This window comes from Terrapene carolina, unplaced genomic scaffold (assembly GCF_002925995.2).
Source record: "Terrapene carolina triunguis isolate 2854851 unplaced genomic scaffold, T_m_triunguis-2.0 Scaffold67, whole genome shotgun sequence".
NCBI classification, from domain to species: Eukaryota; Metazoa; Chordata; order Testudines; family Emydidae; genus Terrapene; species Terrapene triunguis.
The window spans coordinates 6,452,406-6,467,162 of NW_020664418.1; positions in this window are offsets into that span (position 1 = coordinate 6,452,406).

The window sequence follows — 14,757 nt, forward strand, 5'->3', positions numbered from 1 at the left end:
CTTCCTAAGTGGAGCACTTTGCATTTGTCTTTGTTAAACTTCATCCTGTTTAACTCAGACCATTTCTCCAATTTGTTCAGATCATTTTGAATTATGACCCTGTCCTCCAAAGCAGTTGCAATCCCTCCCAGTTTGGTATCATCCGCAAACTTAATAATCGTACTTTCTATACCAATATCTAAGTCGTTAATGAAGATATTGAACAGAGCCGGTCCCAAAACAGACCCCTGCGGAACCCCACTCGTTATGCCTTTCCAGCAGGATTGGGAACCATTAATAACAACTCTCTGAGTACGGTTATCCAGCCAGTTATTCACCCACCTTATAGTAGCCCCATCTAAATTGTATTTGCCTAGTTTGTCGATAAGAATATCATGCGAGACCGTATCAAATGCCTTACTAAAGTCTAGGTATACCACATCCACAGCTTCTCCCTTATCCACAAGACTCGTTATCCTATTGAAGAAAGCTATCAGATTGGTTTGACATGATTTGTTCTTTACAAATCCATGCTGGCTGTTCCCTATCACCTTACCACCTTCCAAGTGTTTGCAGATGATTTCCTTAATTACTTGCTCCATTATCTTCCCTGGCACAGAAGTTAAACTAACTGGTCTGTAGTTTCCTGGGTTGTTTTTATTTCCCTTTTTATAGATGGGCACTATATTTGCCCTTTTCCAGTCTTCTGGAATCTCTCCCGTCTCCCATGATTTTCCAAAGATAATAGCTAGAGGCTCAGATACCTCCTCTATTAGCTCCTTGAGTATTCTAGGATGCATTTCATCAGGCCCTGGTGACTTGCAGGCATCTAACTTTTCTAAGTGATTTTTAACTTGTTCTTTTTTTATTTTATCTGCTAAACCTACCCCCTTCCCATTAGCATTCACTAGGATAGGCATTCCTTCAGACTTCTCGGTGAAGACCGAAACAAAGAAGTCATTAAGCATCTCTGCCATTTCCAAGTTTCCTGTTACTGTTTCTCCCTCTTCACTAAGCAGTGGGCCTACCCTGTCTTTGGTCTTCCTCTTGCTTCTAATGTATTGATAAAAAGTCTTCTTGTTCCCCTTTATTCCCTTAGCTAGTTTGAGCTCATTTTGTGCCTTTGCCTTTCTAATCTTGCCCCTGCATTCCTGTGTTGTTTGCCTATATTCATCCTTTGTAATCTGTCCTAGTTTCCATTTTTTATAGGACTCCTTTTTATTTTTTAGATCATGCAAGATCTCGTGGTTAAGCCAAGGTGGTCTTTTGCCACATTTTCTATCTTTCCTAACCAGCGGAATAGCTTGCTTTTGGGCCCTTAATAGTGTCCCTTTGAAAAACTGCCAGCTCTCCTCAGTTGTTTTTCCCCTCAGTCTTGATTCCCATGGGACCTTACCTATCAGCTCTCTGAGCTTACCAAAATCCGCCTTCCTGAAATCCATTGTCTCTATTTTGCTGTTCTCCCTTCTACCCTTCCTTAGAATTGCAAACTCTATGATTTCATGATCACTTTCACCCAAGCTGCCTTCTACTTTCAAATTCTCAATGAGTTCCTCCCTATTTGTTAAAATCAAGTCTAGAACAGCTTCACCCCTAGTAGCTTTTTCAACCTTCTGAAATAAAAAGTTGTCTGCAATGCAGTCCAAGAATTTGTTGGATAGTCTGTGCCCCGCTGTGTTATTTTCCCAACATATATCCGGATAGTTGAAGTCCCCCATCACCACCAAATCTTGGGCTTTGGATGATTTTGTTAGTTGTTTAAAAAAAGCCTCATCCACCTCTTCCACCTGGTTAGGTGGCCTGTAGTAGACTCCTAGCATGACATCACCCTTGTTTTTTACCCCTTTTAGCCTAACCCAGAGACTCTCAACACTTCCGTCTCCTATGTCCATCTCTACCTCAGTCCAAGTGTGTACATTTTTAATATATAAGGCAACACCTCCTCCCTTTTTCCCCTGTCTATCCTTCCTGAGCAAGCTGTATCCATCCACACCAACATTCCAATCATGTGTATTATCCCACCAAGTTTCAGTGATGCCAACAATGTCATAGTTGTATTTATTTATTAGCACTTCCAGTTCTTCCTGCTTATTACCCATACTTCTCGCATTTGTATATAGGCATCTAAGATACTGGTTTGATCTTTCCTCCCAGTTTTGTCCTGACCCTCCTTTCTCTCTGCCAATATAGCCCACACTCCCTCTCGTCTCCGACCCATCTCCCAGGTCTCCATGTTCCCCACTTACCTGCGGGCTTTGCTCACCTGTCCCCGTCGAACCTAGTTTAAAGCCCTCCTCACTAGGTTAGCCAGTCTGTGTCCAAATAGGGTCTTTCCCCTCCTCGAAAGGTGAACACCATCTCTGCCTAGCAGTCCTTCCTCAAATAGCATCCCGTGGTCTAGGAAGCCAAAGCCCTCCTGGCGACACCATCTTCGCAGCCAGGCATTCACCTCCATGATGCATCTGTCTCTGCCCGGGCCCCTACCTTTGACAGGAAGAATCGAAGAGAATACCACCTGCGTTCCAAACTCCTTCACCCGTACTCCCAGAGCCCTGTAGTCACTCTTGATCCGCTCAGTGTCACACCGCGCAGTATCATTTGTGCCCACATGGATGAGTAGCATGGGGTAGTAGTCAGAGGGCTGGATAATCCTCGACAATGCCTCCGTAACGTCTCGGATACGGGCTCCCGGCAGGCAGCATACCTCCCTAGATGAAATGTCAGGGCGACAGATGGGCGCCTCCGTCCCCCTCAGCAGAGAGTCTCCGACCACCACTACCCTACGTTTCCTATTCGCAGTGGTGGCAGCAGACCTCCCAGCCTTAGGGGTACGAGGCTTCTCCTCCTTTACTGTAGGGGGTGATGCCTTCTTTCCTGTATCAAGAAGAGCATAACGGTTACCTATTACCACAGCGGGAGGGTTCGGAGCAGGGGTGGAGCACTGCCTGCTGCCAGAAGTAACCAGCTGCCAGTGTCCACCCTGAGCCATCTCCTCCTCCACCAGTGGTGTATCAGCAGTCCTGTGTCCTGGGACAGCTACCTCAGCTGTCTCCACATGGACACTGTCCAGGAATTGCTCGTGGATTCGGATGCTTCTCAACCTAGCCACCTCCTCCTGTAGCTCTCCCACCTGCTGCCTGAGAGATTCCACCAGCAGGCACCTTTCACATTGGATGGTCCCCTCAGCCTGCATATCAGTAAGTGGAAATTGCAAGTTACAGTCTCTGCAAAACCACACCAGGATCTGGGTAGAAGCATCCATGCTCAGGCGCTCTGTCTGGCTACAGGCGCAGGTGGAGGAGACAGAAGCAGTGCTGGCACAGGTGTTGCGGGTCTTCCTAACCATCGTAAGCCTCCCTCTGTCGAACTCCCGTCTGCAGCCCCCTGTCCGCTGAAAGGGTTGTTTAAGCAAGAAGTTTAAAGTTTTAAGGGGAATAAAGGGAAAACAGATAGAACCGGCAAGGGACCCTCGCCCCTTCCCACTCCCCTTCCCAACTCCCTTGCGAAACTCCCTGTTAGCAGCCCCTGTTCGCAAACGCTCCCTGGTCGCTTGTGCGCTGCTTTATAAAGCCCTGGCCTGTATGAATGCCCCGCCCACTGAGTAAGGCTCAGCCAATTACCAGAGGCTTCCTGGTTTCAAACCTTCCTTTGAAGCTCACAGCTTCCAACTGTCAGCCACAGCACACGGTCCTTCAAACAACCAAACAAACAAACAGACTGCCAAACACAAGCTCAGCACACAGCAAGTAACCCCCAAACACAAACAAACACACACTGCAGACAGTCACTTACCCCAAAAGGGTGCTGTATTGCTCCTCCTTCACCTGGAGAACTCCCTTGCGAAACTCCCTGTTAGCAGCTAGAGCGATAAGGAATGGATGTTGTCTGCATGCCAGCAAACACCGGGACCATACGCTGCCATGCTTTGTTATGCAATGATTCTAGACTACGTGCTACTGGCCTGGCGTGGTAAAGTGTCCTACCATGGCGGACGGGATAAGGCAGCCCTCCCCAGAAACCTTTTGCAAAGGCTTTGGGAGTACATGAAGGAGAGCTTTCTGGAGATGTCCCTGGAGGATTTCCGCTCCATCCCCATACACGTTAACAGACTTTTCCAGTAGTTGTACTGGCCGCGATTGCCAGGGCAAATTAATGATTAATCATTAAACACGCTTGCTTTTAAACCATGTGTAATATTTACAAAGGTACACTCACCAGAGGTCCCCTGTGTGCCCTCAGGGTCTGGGAGCACGCCTTGGGTGAGTTTGGGGGTTACTGGTTCCAGGTCCAGGGTGATAAACATATCCTGGCTGTTGGGGAAACTGGTTTCTCCGCTTCCTTGCTGCTGTGAGCTATCAACATTATCTCCATCCTCATCTTCCTCGTACCCCGAACCCGCTTCCCTGTGTGTTTCTCCAGTGACGGAGTCATAGCACACGGTTGGGGTAGTGGTGGCTGCACCCCCTAGAATGGCATGCAGCTCCGCGTAGAAGCGGCATGTTTGCGGCTCTGCCCCGGACCTTCCGTTTGCTTCTCTGGCTTTGTGGTAGGCTTGCCTTAGCTCCTTAATTTTCACACGGCACTGCTGTGCATCCCTGTTATGGCCTCTGTCCTTCATGGCCTTGGAGACCTTTTCTAATATTTTGCCATTTCGTTTACTGCTACGGAGTTCAGCTAGCACTGATTCATCTCCCCATATGGCGAGCAGATCCCGTACCTCCCGTTCAGTCCATGATGGAGCTCTTTTGCGATCCTGGGACTCCATCACGGTTACCTGTGCTGATGAGCTCTGCGTGGTCACCTGTGCTCTCCACGCTGAGCAAACAGGAAATGAAATTCAAACGTTCGCGGGGCTTTTCCTGTCTACCTGGTCAGTGCATCTGAGTTGAGAGTGCTGTCCAGAGCGGTCACAATGAAGCACTGTGGGATAGCTCCCGGAGGCCAATAACGTCGAATTCCGTCCACACTTCCCCAATTCCGACCCGCTAAGGCCAATTTTATCGCTAATCCCCTTGTCGGAGGTGGAGTAAAGAAACCAGTTTAAATGGCCCTTTAAGTCGAAAGAAAGGGCTTCGTCGTGTGGACGTGTCCAGGCTTAATTCGATTTAACCCTGCTAAAGTCGACCTAAACTTGTAGTGTAGACCAGGCCTAAGACTGAAAGAGCTCTCTGGAAAAGGAAGTCAGGTCAACCCCTTGTGCTGCTGGTATCCTACACCTCCCTGCAATGTTCCAGAGATGGGGCCGAGCCCCAGAATTTGGATCCATCTCTGGGTTTTGATCATGCCCTCACCCCTCTTCTGAAAGAAATCAGCCAATTAGAAACTTGCTTGTTCATTAAAGAACAATGAATTTTTGTATGCTCTATTTTTATGAACAAATTGGTTTCAGATTGGCTGGACCTCTGAGCAAATCAGTTCTCTAGGCCAATCAATGTTTTTTTGTCTTCAGCCATGGGTCAGCAAGCGATTCCTGTTCCATCAGTCAAATGCCACTCATGCTGGTTAGATTTTCCTAGTCATTTGGTCAAATGAGACTAGAGTCAGAATGGGTGTGGCTACAGCAAGAAAATAGCATTGGAGGATTGATTGCCAGACATGTCTGGAAGAGTTTTGATTCTTCATGCCTGATTCTCATCTCACACCAATTGTACACCAGTATAAAATATGCCAGTTGACTCCCCTGGCACTATTCCTGATTTACACCCAGGGGAATGAGAAGAGAATCAGGCCTTGCATTTCAATAAAGTTCCAACCAAAACCCTGGCATCTAAGGCCAGGAGCCCAGCTCTGATCAGGAAATTCCTGAAGCCCAGGCTTCATTTTAAGCACATCCTTAAGTCCCATTGATTACAACTGAGCCTTAAGCAGGTGTTTGAAGTTAAGCACATGCTGAAGTGCTTTCTTGAACTCAGGCCTAGAAGGGCCAGATTGTGATCCAATTACACCAGTGTAAATCTGGAGTTGTTCTGGAGACTTTCACGGCATCACTCCAGCTTTCCACAGGGGATAACTGACATCAGGATTTAGCCCATGGGGTTTAATTTTCACACAGAGGTGCCTACACCGCCCCCGGGGAACATGCACGCTGGTGATTGTGCGGAGTTTACAGCTGCACACGGTCACCTGTTTGCAGCCACACCTGTCTGGGCTTTCTGTGCAGAGCTGACAAGCACGACTTAGCCCCTTGGTTTGTGAAAATGTGGCCATTAGCAGCAAGAATCTGACCCCTTGTGGCATGAGAGCACTTTCTCAAGCTGGTTCTGAACTATCACAACACAGGGAATGAGCTGGATGACCTGGGTGGTCCATTCCCAACCAAGAAATCAACAAGAAAAAAAAACTGTTCTTAACCTTTAGCCAGCTGCTCTTTTAATCCTGTCTGAAGCCTGGGCTCCTGACCGAACATAGCCCCCAAACAAGTACCTTGTTAAACACTAATCTTGTTAATGATGAACTGGCAAAGCTATTACACTAGCTACCCAGCACAATAAAGCTTGGTATATGCACTTTAACAACAACAAGAAAAGCCAATGTGCTTTGGTTTGTTGTATTGCATGTGGCCTGGGGTGTATAGACCATGTTGCCAGTATGTCTACATCTGTGCGAGAAGTATGGTGCTAAATTTCAGGGATTGGAAAGAAGCGCAACAAGCTGTGATGAAGGGGCTGGAGGCTGTCTGCTTGAATCCTAGAATCATAGAATATTAGGGCTGGAAGAGACCTCAGGAGATCATCTAGTCCAACCCCCTGCTCAAAGCAGGACCAACACCAACTAAATCATCCCAGCCAGGGCTTTGTCAAGCAGGACCTGAAAAACCTCTAAGGATTGAGATTCCACCACCTCCCTAGGTAACCCATTCCAAGTGCTTCACCACCATTCTAGTGAAATAGTTTTTCCTGATATCCAACCTAGACCTCCCCCACTGCAACTTGAGACCATTGCTTCTTGTTCTGTCATCTACCACCACTGAGAACAGCCTAGCTCCATACTCTTTGCAATCCCTCTTCAGGTAATTGAAGGCTTCTATCAAATCCTCCCTCACTCTTCTCTTCTGCAGACTAAATAAGCCCAGTTCCCTCAGCCTCTCCTCGTAAATCATGTGCCCCAGCCCCCTAATCATTTTTGTTGCCCTCCACTGGACTCTCTCTAATTTGTCCACATCCCTTCTGTAGTGGGGGGACCAAAACTGGACACAATATTCCAGGTGTGGCCTTACCAGTGCCGAATAGAGGGGAATAAACACTTCCCTCGATCTGCTGGCAATGCTCCTACTAATACAGCCCAATATGCCGTTGGCCTTCTTGGCAACAATGGCACACTGCTGACTTATATCCAGCTTCTCGTCCACTGTAATCACCAGGTCATTTTCTGCAGAACTGCTACTTAGCCAGTCAGTCCCTAGCCTGTAGCAGTGCATGGGATTCTTCCTTCCTATGTGCAGGATTCTGCATTTGTCCTTGTTGAACCTCATCAGATTTCTTTTGGCCCAATCCTCCAATTTGTCTAGGTCACTCTGGACCCTATCCCTACCCTCCAGTGTATCTACCTCTCCCCCCAACTTAGTGTTATCTGCAAACTTACTGAGGATGCAATTCATCCCATCATCCAGATAATTAATAAAGATGTTGAACAAAACCGGACCCAGGACTGACCCCTGGGGCACTCCGCTTGATATCAGTTTCCAACTAGACATCGAGCCGTTGATCACTACTCGTGGAGCCGACAATCTAGCCAGCTTTCTATCGACCTTATAGTCCATTCATCCAATCCATACTTTTTTAACTTGCTGGCAAGAATACTGTGGGAGACTGTATCAAAAGCTTTGCTAAAGTCAAAGTATATCACCTCCACCGCTTTCCCCATATTCACAGAGCCTGTTATATCATCATAGAAGGCAATCAAGTTTGTCAGGCATGACTTGCCCTTGGTGAATCCATGTTGACTGTTCCTGATCACCTTCTTCTTCTCCAAGTGCTTCAAAATGGATTCCTTGAGGACCTGCTCCATGATTTTTCTAGGGACTGAGGTGAGGCTGACCGGGTTCTCCTTCTTTCCTTTTTTAAAGATGGGCACTATATTTGCCTTTTTCCAATCATCCGGGACCTCCCCTGATTGCCATGAGTTTTCAAAGATAATGCAATCACATCAGCCAATTCCCTCAGCACCCTCAGATGCATTAGATCTGGACCCATGGACATGCGCATGTCCAGCTTTTCTAAATAGTCCTTAAACTGTTTTTTCACTACTAAGGGCATCCTGTGGTGCTTAGGCTAAGTTGTGCTGCCTGGAGCTGAGTGGCTGTCCAGAGATCCCCTGCTGCCCAGCTGCTCCATGTGGCCTGTCCATGGGACCCAGGGAGTTCTTCCCTCCAAAGGCTAGGAGCTGTAGTTGAAAGCTGAGGTGTGTTGAGCACCAGCTGCTCACACTGACATCAATAGAACTGGAGGCCCTCTGCGTCTCTCAGGGTAGGGGGCCGTCTCCTCCAGCGAACACTCCCACAGGATGGGGGCTCTGGTGGGAGAAGAACTTCCAGGACATCAGAAAAGACAGGCCACTCTAACCCCACAGATCCCAAGAGTTCTGCGGGAGGTTTGGGCCATCTGTGTGGGGGCTCTGGAACTGCTCTGGGGACCCTGCTTTCCTCCCCTGCTACCAAACAGCATGTCATCTTTGGGTGGTGACCCTGCTCTCACCCTCCACCTGAGGTAGTGGAGATCCATGGGGTGACCTTCCCTTATTGTTCACTTGGAATCCAGTTTGGCCCTCTGCTCCTATCTGAGAAGAGAAAGGCAGCAATAAGTGTCCACATTTCTGTCTGGTTGCTGCTGTAATGTTTAAGATACCCAGTGTGATGGGTTCCCCCCAAGGTGCCACCTTGGAACTAGGGTTCCCTGACCGCCTGACCCACCAGCCTGAGTTCCCTCTCATAATGTACTGCTGTGACCAGCCTGCCAATCCCTCTTTCAGGCTCCAGCCTGCACTTTCACCAGCACACATACAGATAGGGACACACCCAGTTGCAATTACACACAGATGCTGTGATCAGCTCTGCACGGGGAGGCACAGTTAGGGCACCTCCCAATTCCTAAGGCACACACCTCCTCTCTGGAGTGTAAACCCAAAATTATACTATCTTGCACTGCACAAAGAACTGTACAGTGTAAGCTCATGAAATTCGCCCCCTCCCTTAATGTGGAGAAGGATATGCAATAGCTTTCTGCCCCTAGTTATGATTTACATACACACTGGTTTTAGACAAAGCAAAAACAAATTTACTAACTACAAAAGATAGATTTTAAGTGATTATAAGTAATAGCAAACAGATCAAAGCAGATTACCTTGCAAATAAACAAAACACGGAAACTAAGCTTAATATACTACATAGATAGGATATGAATAGCAAATTCTCACCCTAAATGATGGTGGAAGCAGGCTTCAGACTCTTAAGGAGCAAGCTATGCTGTTTTACAGCTTAAAATCCCCAGGTGTTTCATTCACATGCTAAAAATCTCTTAAGCCTGGGTCCAGCACTTCCCCTGGTTCAGCCTTTGTTCCTCAGGTGTTCCCAGGAGTCTCTTTGGGTGGGGAGTCAGGGAAGAACCTCAGTGATGTCATTCCACTGCCTTATATAGCTTTTGCATATGGTGGGAACCCTTTGTTTCAAAGCTTGGTTCGCACGCCAGTCAGTGGAAAAACACTGGTATCCCAAGATGGAGTCCAGCACCAGGTGACCTGGGCACATGTCCCTGTAGTGTCACTGCAGCCATCGCCGACTGGCTGTTTGGAGCATCCTCAGGAACACCCTGTCCCCACCCCCGGTAGGAGATAAGCTTCTTATAAGGACTATTGTTTTCTCCTAATGGCCCTTTAAGCTGAATGGGCCCTTCCCAGCCAGCCATCTAGACTATGGGCTTGGCTACACTTGCGAGTTAGAGCGCATTAAAGCAGCCCCAGATGCCCTAACTCACGACGCATCCACACTGGAAAGGCACGTAGAACACCCAGACTCCACGGCTGGAGCACTCCTGGTAATCCACCCCGACCAGAGGCATAATGCTTGCTGCGCCCCGGCTGGAGCGCCGCAGCACCAGTGTGGACACCCTGGTCTGTTAATGCGCTCTGATCGGCCTCCAGAAGTGTCCCACAATGCCTGTTCTAGCCACTCTGGTCATCACTTTGAACTCTACTGCCCTGCCCTCAGGTGACCAACCATCAGACCTGCCCTTTAAATTCTCTGGGAATTTTGAAAATCCCCTTCCTGTTTGCTCAGCAAGGCGTGGAGTGTTCTCAGCGAATCTTTCCAGGTGACCATGTCTCCATGCACCAGGCAAGCCCCAGTATGGAGCAATGGCAAGGTGCTGGACCTCATCAGTGTTTGGGGGGAGGTAGCTGTCCAGTCCCAGCTGCACTCCAGCCATAGGAATTAAGATACCTTTGAGCAGATATCAAGGGACATGATGGAAAGGGGCCATGACCGGGACGCACTGCAGTGCAGGGTTAAAGTGAAGGAGCTGCGGAATGCCTACCACAAAGCCTGCGAGGCAATCCGCTGCTCCGGTGCTGCTCCCGCGACCTGCCGTTTCTACAAAGAGCTGAACGCAATACTTGGGGGTGACCCCACCTCTGCTCCGAGGACCACCATGGACACTTCAGAGCCTAATTCAACAAGGCAGGAGGAGGAAGAGGAAAGAGGGAGCGAGGGTGCTGAGGAGGAGGGAGACACCCCGGCATCCCTAGATTTATGCATCCAGGAGCTGTTCTCAAGCCAGGAGGACGGTAGCCAGTCGCAGCGGCCAGTGCTTGGGGAAGGACAAACACCAGAGGAGGTGCCCGGTAAGCGGCTTTTATTTTGGGAAGGAAGTTGTTCGGTGCAGGCTCTTGGGGCAAGGAGGTTTAGGGCTGCATGCATGCCTAGATGCGGAATAGGGCATTGATGTGCTCTCTCACATCGCGGTAATCAGCTTCAGTGATCTCTTCAAAAGTCTCATTCAGAAGCTGGGCAATGCGCTTGTGCAGGTTCCTTGGCAGAGCTACCGTGCTCCTTGTCCCAGTAAGCCTAACACGTCTGCGCCACTGTGCCATGAGGAGCGGGGGGACCATTGCTGCACACAGGCAAGCTGCATATGGCCCAGGACAGAAGCCGCATTGCAGTAGAAGACCCTCCCTTGGTTCCCAGGTCACCCTCAGCAGTGAGATATCTTCCAGGTGGAACTCCTGTGGAAAATGTGGGGACAGTGTTCAGTATAGGGGCCCCCTGCAGCTGTTAGCTCTCTCCAAGGCACAGAACCCCAGAGGACAGTACAGCTGTGAAACAATCAGTCCCCTTGCCCCTGTGCTTACTCACCATTTTGGTGCTCCTGTGGGTTATGTACGCTTGCTTTGGGATGGGAAATTCTGCTATTGTGTAGACTGTGCTTGTCTTTAAGTACAGGTGAATCATTGCTCTGTCTAGTGTGAACAATGCTGCCTCTGCTAAGTGTTGCATTTTGCCTTTACAGATGCATCCTTGAGATCTCAGCCGTCCATGTTATCACCGGCCGAAAGACTCCAAAGGATTGGAAGAGGCCACGTACAAGAAAAGAGGACATGCTCCATGAAGTAATGCAGCAGTCCCTTAATGAAAATCAAAAAGCGCAGGAGTGGCAGGAGAGTGAAAGGAGGATCCGCCAGAAGAATGCGGATCATCGGCACCAAAGCACAGAGCGGCTGCTAAGCATTATGCCAAGCGGACTTGATTCAGGCGCTTGTAGACATGCAGGTGGAACACTACCGCGCCCGCCCTTCCCCCTGAAGCCCTTGTCCCAAAACTCTTTCCCTTGTGCCGCCATGTCACCTCCAACCCACTTTCCCCCACATCCAGGTTCTTATCACCACCAGCTGCCTCCAACACCTGTAGCTTCACTACCCAGCCCTGCAAACTACGACCCTTACCCACTGCACTCAACCCCAATCACCATGCATTTTAGCCAGCCTGAAGTGCAGCACTCATTGCAAAGCACTCCAGACAGGAAGGCAGAGTATGATAACAGGACATACGCAAATCTGTGATTGAACCGTTCCCCACTCCACCCCCTTGCCCTTTCTGTTTCCCAAGCAGTTGTGTTTCTTTTCAATAAATGAATTTTCTTTTAAATAAATGGATGTTTTGGCTTTGAAAACATTCTTTATTATTGCATTAAGTAAAAGATACCTTAGCCCAGGAAAGCAACAGGCACTGCAAGTCAATGTAGCAAACACAGATTCCTACTAACATTGGAACCACTGCTCTTCACTCCCGTGCAGGGCACCAAACATTACTGGTGGCTTTCAGCCTCAAATTGCTCCCTCAAGGCATCCCTAATCCTTGCAGCCCCGCGCTGGGCCCCTCTAATAGCCCTGCTCTTTGGCTGTTCAAATTCAGCCTCCAGGTGTTGAACCTCCAAGTTCCATGTCTAAGTGAATCTTTTACCCTTCCCTTCACAAATGTTATTGAGGGTACAGCACACAGAAATAAGCGTGGGGATGTTGTCATCGGCCAGGTCCAGCTTCCTATACAGACAGCACCAGCGGCCCTTTAAACGGCTAAAAGCACACTCCACAGTCATTCTGCACCGACTCAGCCTGTTGTTGAAATGCTCCTTGCTGCTGTCAAGGCTCCCTGTGTAGGGTTTCATGAGCCATGGCATTAAAGGGTAAGCGGGGTCTCCAAGGGTCACAATGGGCATTTCAATTTCCCCTACGGTGATCTTCTGGTCTGGGAAGAAAGTCCCGGATTGCAGCTTCCTGAACAGGCCAGTGTTCTGAAAGATGTGTGCGTCATGCACCTTTCTGGGCCAGCCTGTGTTAATGTCAATGAAACGCCCACGGTGATCCACAAGCCCATGGAGAACCATAGAGAAATACCCCTTCCGATTAATCTACTCGGAGGCTAGGTGGGCTGGTGCCAGAATTGGAATACGCGTCCCATCTATCACCCCGCCGCAGTTAGGGAAACCCATTTGTGCAAAGCCAACCACAATGTCATGCAAGTTACCCAGAGTCATAGTTCTTCTGAGCAGGATGTGATTAATGGTCCTGAAAACTTGCATCAACACAATTCTAACAGTCGACTTTCCCACTCCAAACTGGTTAGCGACCGATCGGTAGCTGTCCAGTGTTGCCAGCTTCCAGATTGCAATAGCCACCCACTTCTCCACTGGCAGGGCAGCTCTCAATCTTGTGTCCTTGAGCCGCAGGGTGGGGGGCGAGCTCAGCACACAGTCCCATGAAAGTGGCTTTTCTCATACGAAAGTTCTCCAGCCACTGCTTGTCATCTTAGGGTATGTCTACACTACGAGAGTAGTTCGATTTTACTTAAATCGAATATGTGGAATCGATATTACAAAATCAAACGTGTGTGTCCACACTAAGGACAGGAATTCGACTTTGTGAGTCCACACTAACGGGGCAAGCGTCGACATTGGAAGCAGTGCACTGTGGGCAGCTATCCCGCAGTCCCCGCAGTCCCCGCTGCCCATTGGAATTCTGGGTCGAGCCGCCAATGCCTTCTGGGTAAAAAAATGTGTCGAGGGTGCTTTTGGGTAACTGTCGTCATCCGTCCGTCACTACCGCCCTCCCTCCCTGAAAGCGCCAGCGGGAAATCAGTTCGCACACTTTTCTGGTCAGTGACAGCGCAGACGCCACAGCACTGCGAGCATGGAGCCCGCTGCGACCATCGCTGCAGTTGTGGCCGTTGTCAACACCTCGCAGCTTATCATCCACCTTTCCCAGAGGCAGATGCAGCGAAATCAGGCGAGGAGGCTACGGGACCGCGGTGAGGACCTGAAGTCTGAGAGTAGCACAGACCTGTCAGAAAGCACGGGACCCCGCGCCGAGGACATCACAGTGGCAATGGGTCATGTTGATTTTGTGGAACGGCGATTCTGGGCCTGGGAAACAAGCACGGACTGGTGGGACCGCATAGTGCTGCAGGTCTGGGATGAATCACAGTGGCTGCGAAACTTTCGCATGCGGAAGGGGACTTTCATGGAACTTTGTGAGTTGCTGTCCCCTGCCCTGAAGCGCAATGACACCCGGATGCGAGCAGCCCTGACTGTCCAGAAGTGAGTAGCCATAGCCCTCTGGAAGCTTGCAACGCCAGACAGCTACCGGTCAGTCGCGAACCACTTTGGCGTGGGCAAATCTACCGTGGGGGTTGTTGTCATGCAAGTAGCCAACGCAATCGTTGAGGTACTGCTCTCAAAGGTAGTGACCCTGGGAAATGCGCAGGTCATCATAGATGGCTTCACTGCGATGGGATTCCCAAACTGCGGTGGGGCTATAGATGGAACTCACATCCCTATCCTGGGACCGGACCACCAGGCCAGCCAGTACATCAACCGAAAGGGCTACTTTTCAATGGTGCTGCAAGCACTGGTGGACCATAGGGGACGTTTTACAAACATCAATGTTGGATGGCCGGGCAAGGTTCATGACGCTCGTGTTTTCAGGAACTCAGGTCTGTTTAGACGGCTGCAGGAAGGTATCTACTTCCCGGACCACAAAATAACTCTTGGGGATGTGGAGATGCCTATAGTCATCCTCGGGGACCCAGCCTACCCGCTAATGCCCTGGCTCATGAAGCCCTATACTGGCGCCCTGGACACTCAAAAAGAACTCTTCAACTACCGGCTGAGCAAGTGCAGAATGGTGGTGGAGTGTGCTTTTGGCCATCTCAAGGGGAGATGGAGAACCTTACTGACTCGCTGTGATCTCAGCGAAACCAATATCCCCATTGTTATTGCAGCTTGCTGTGTGCTC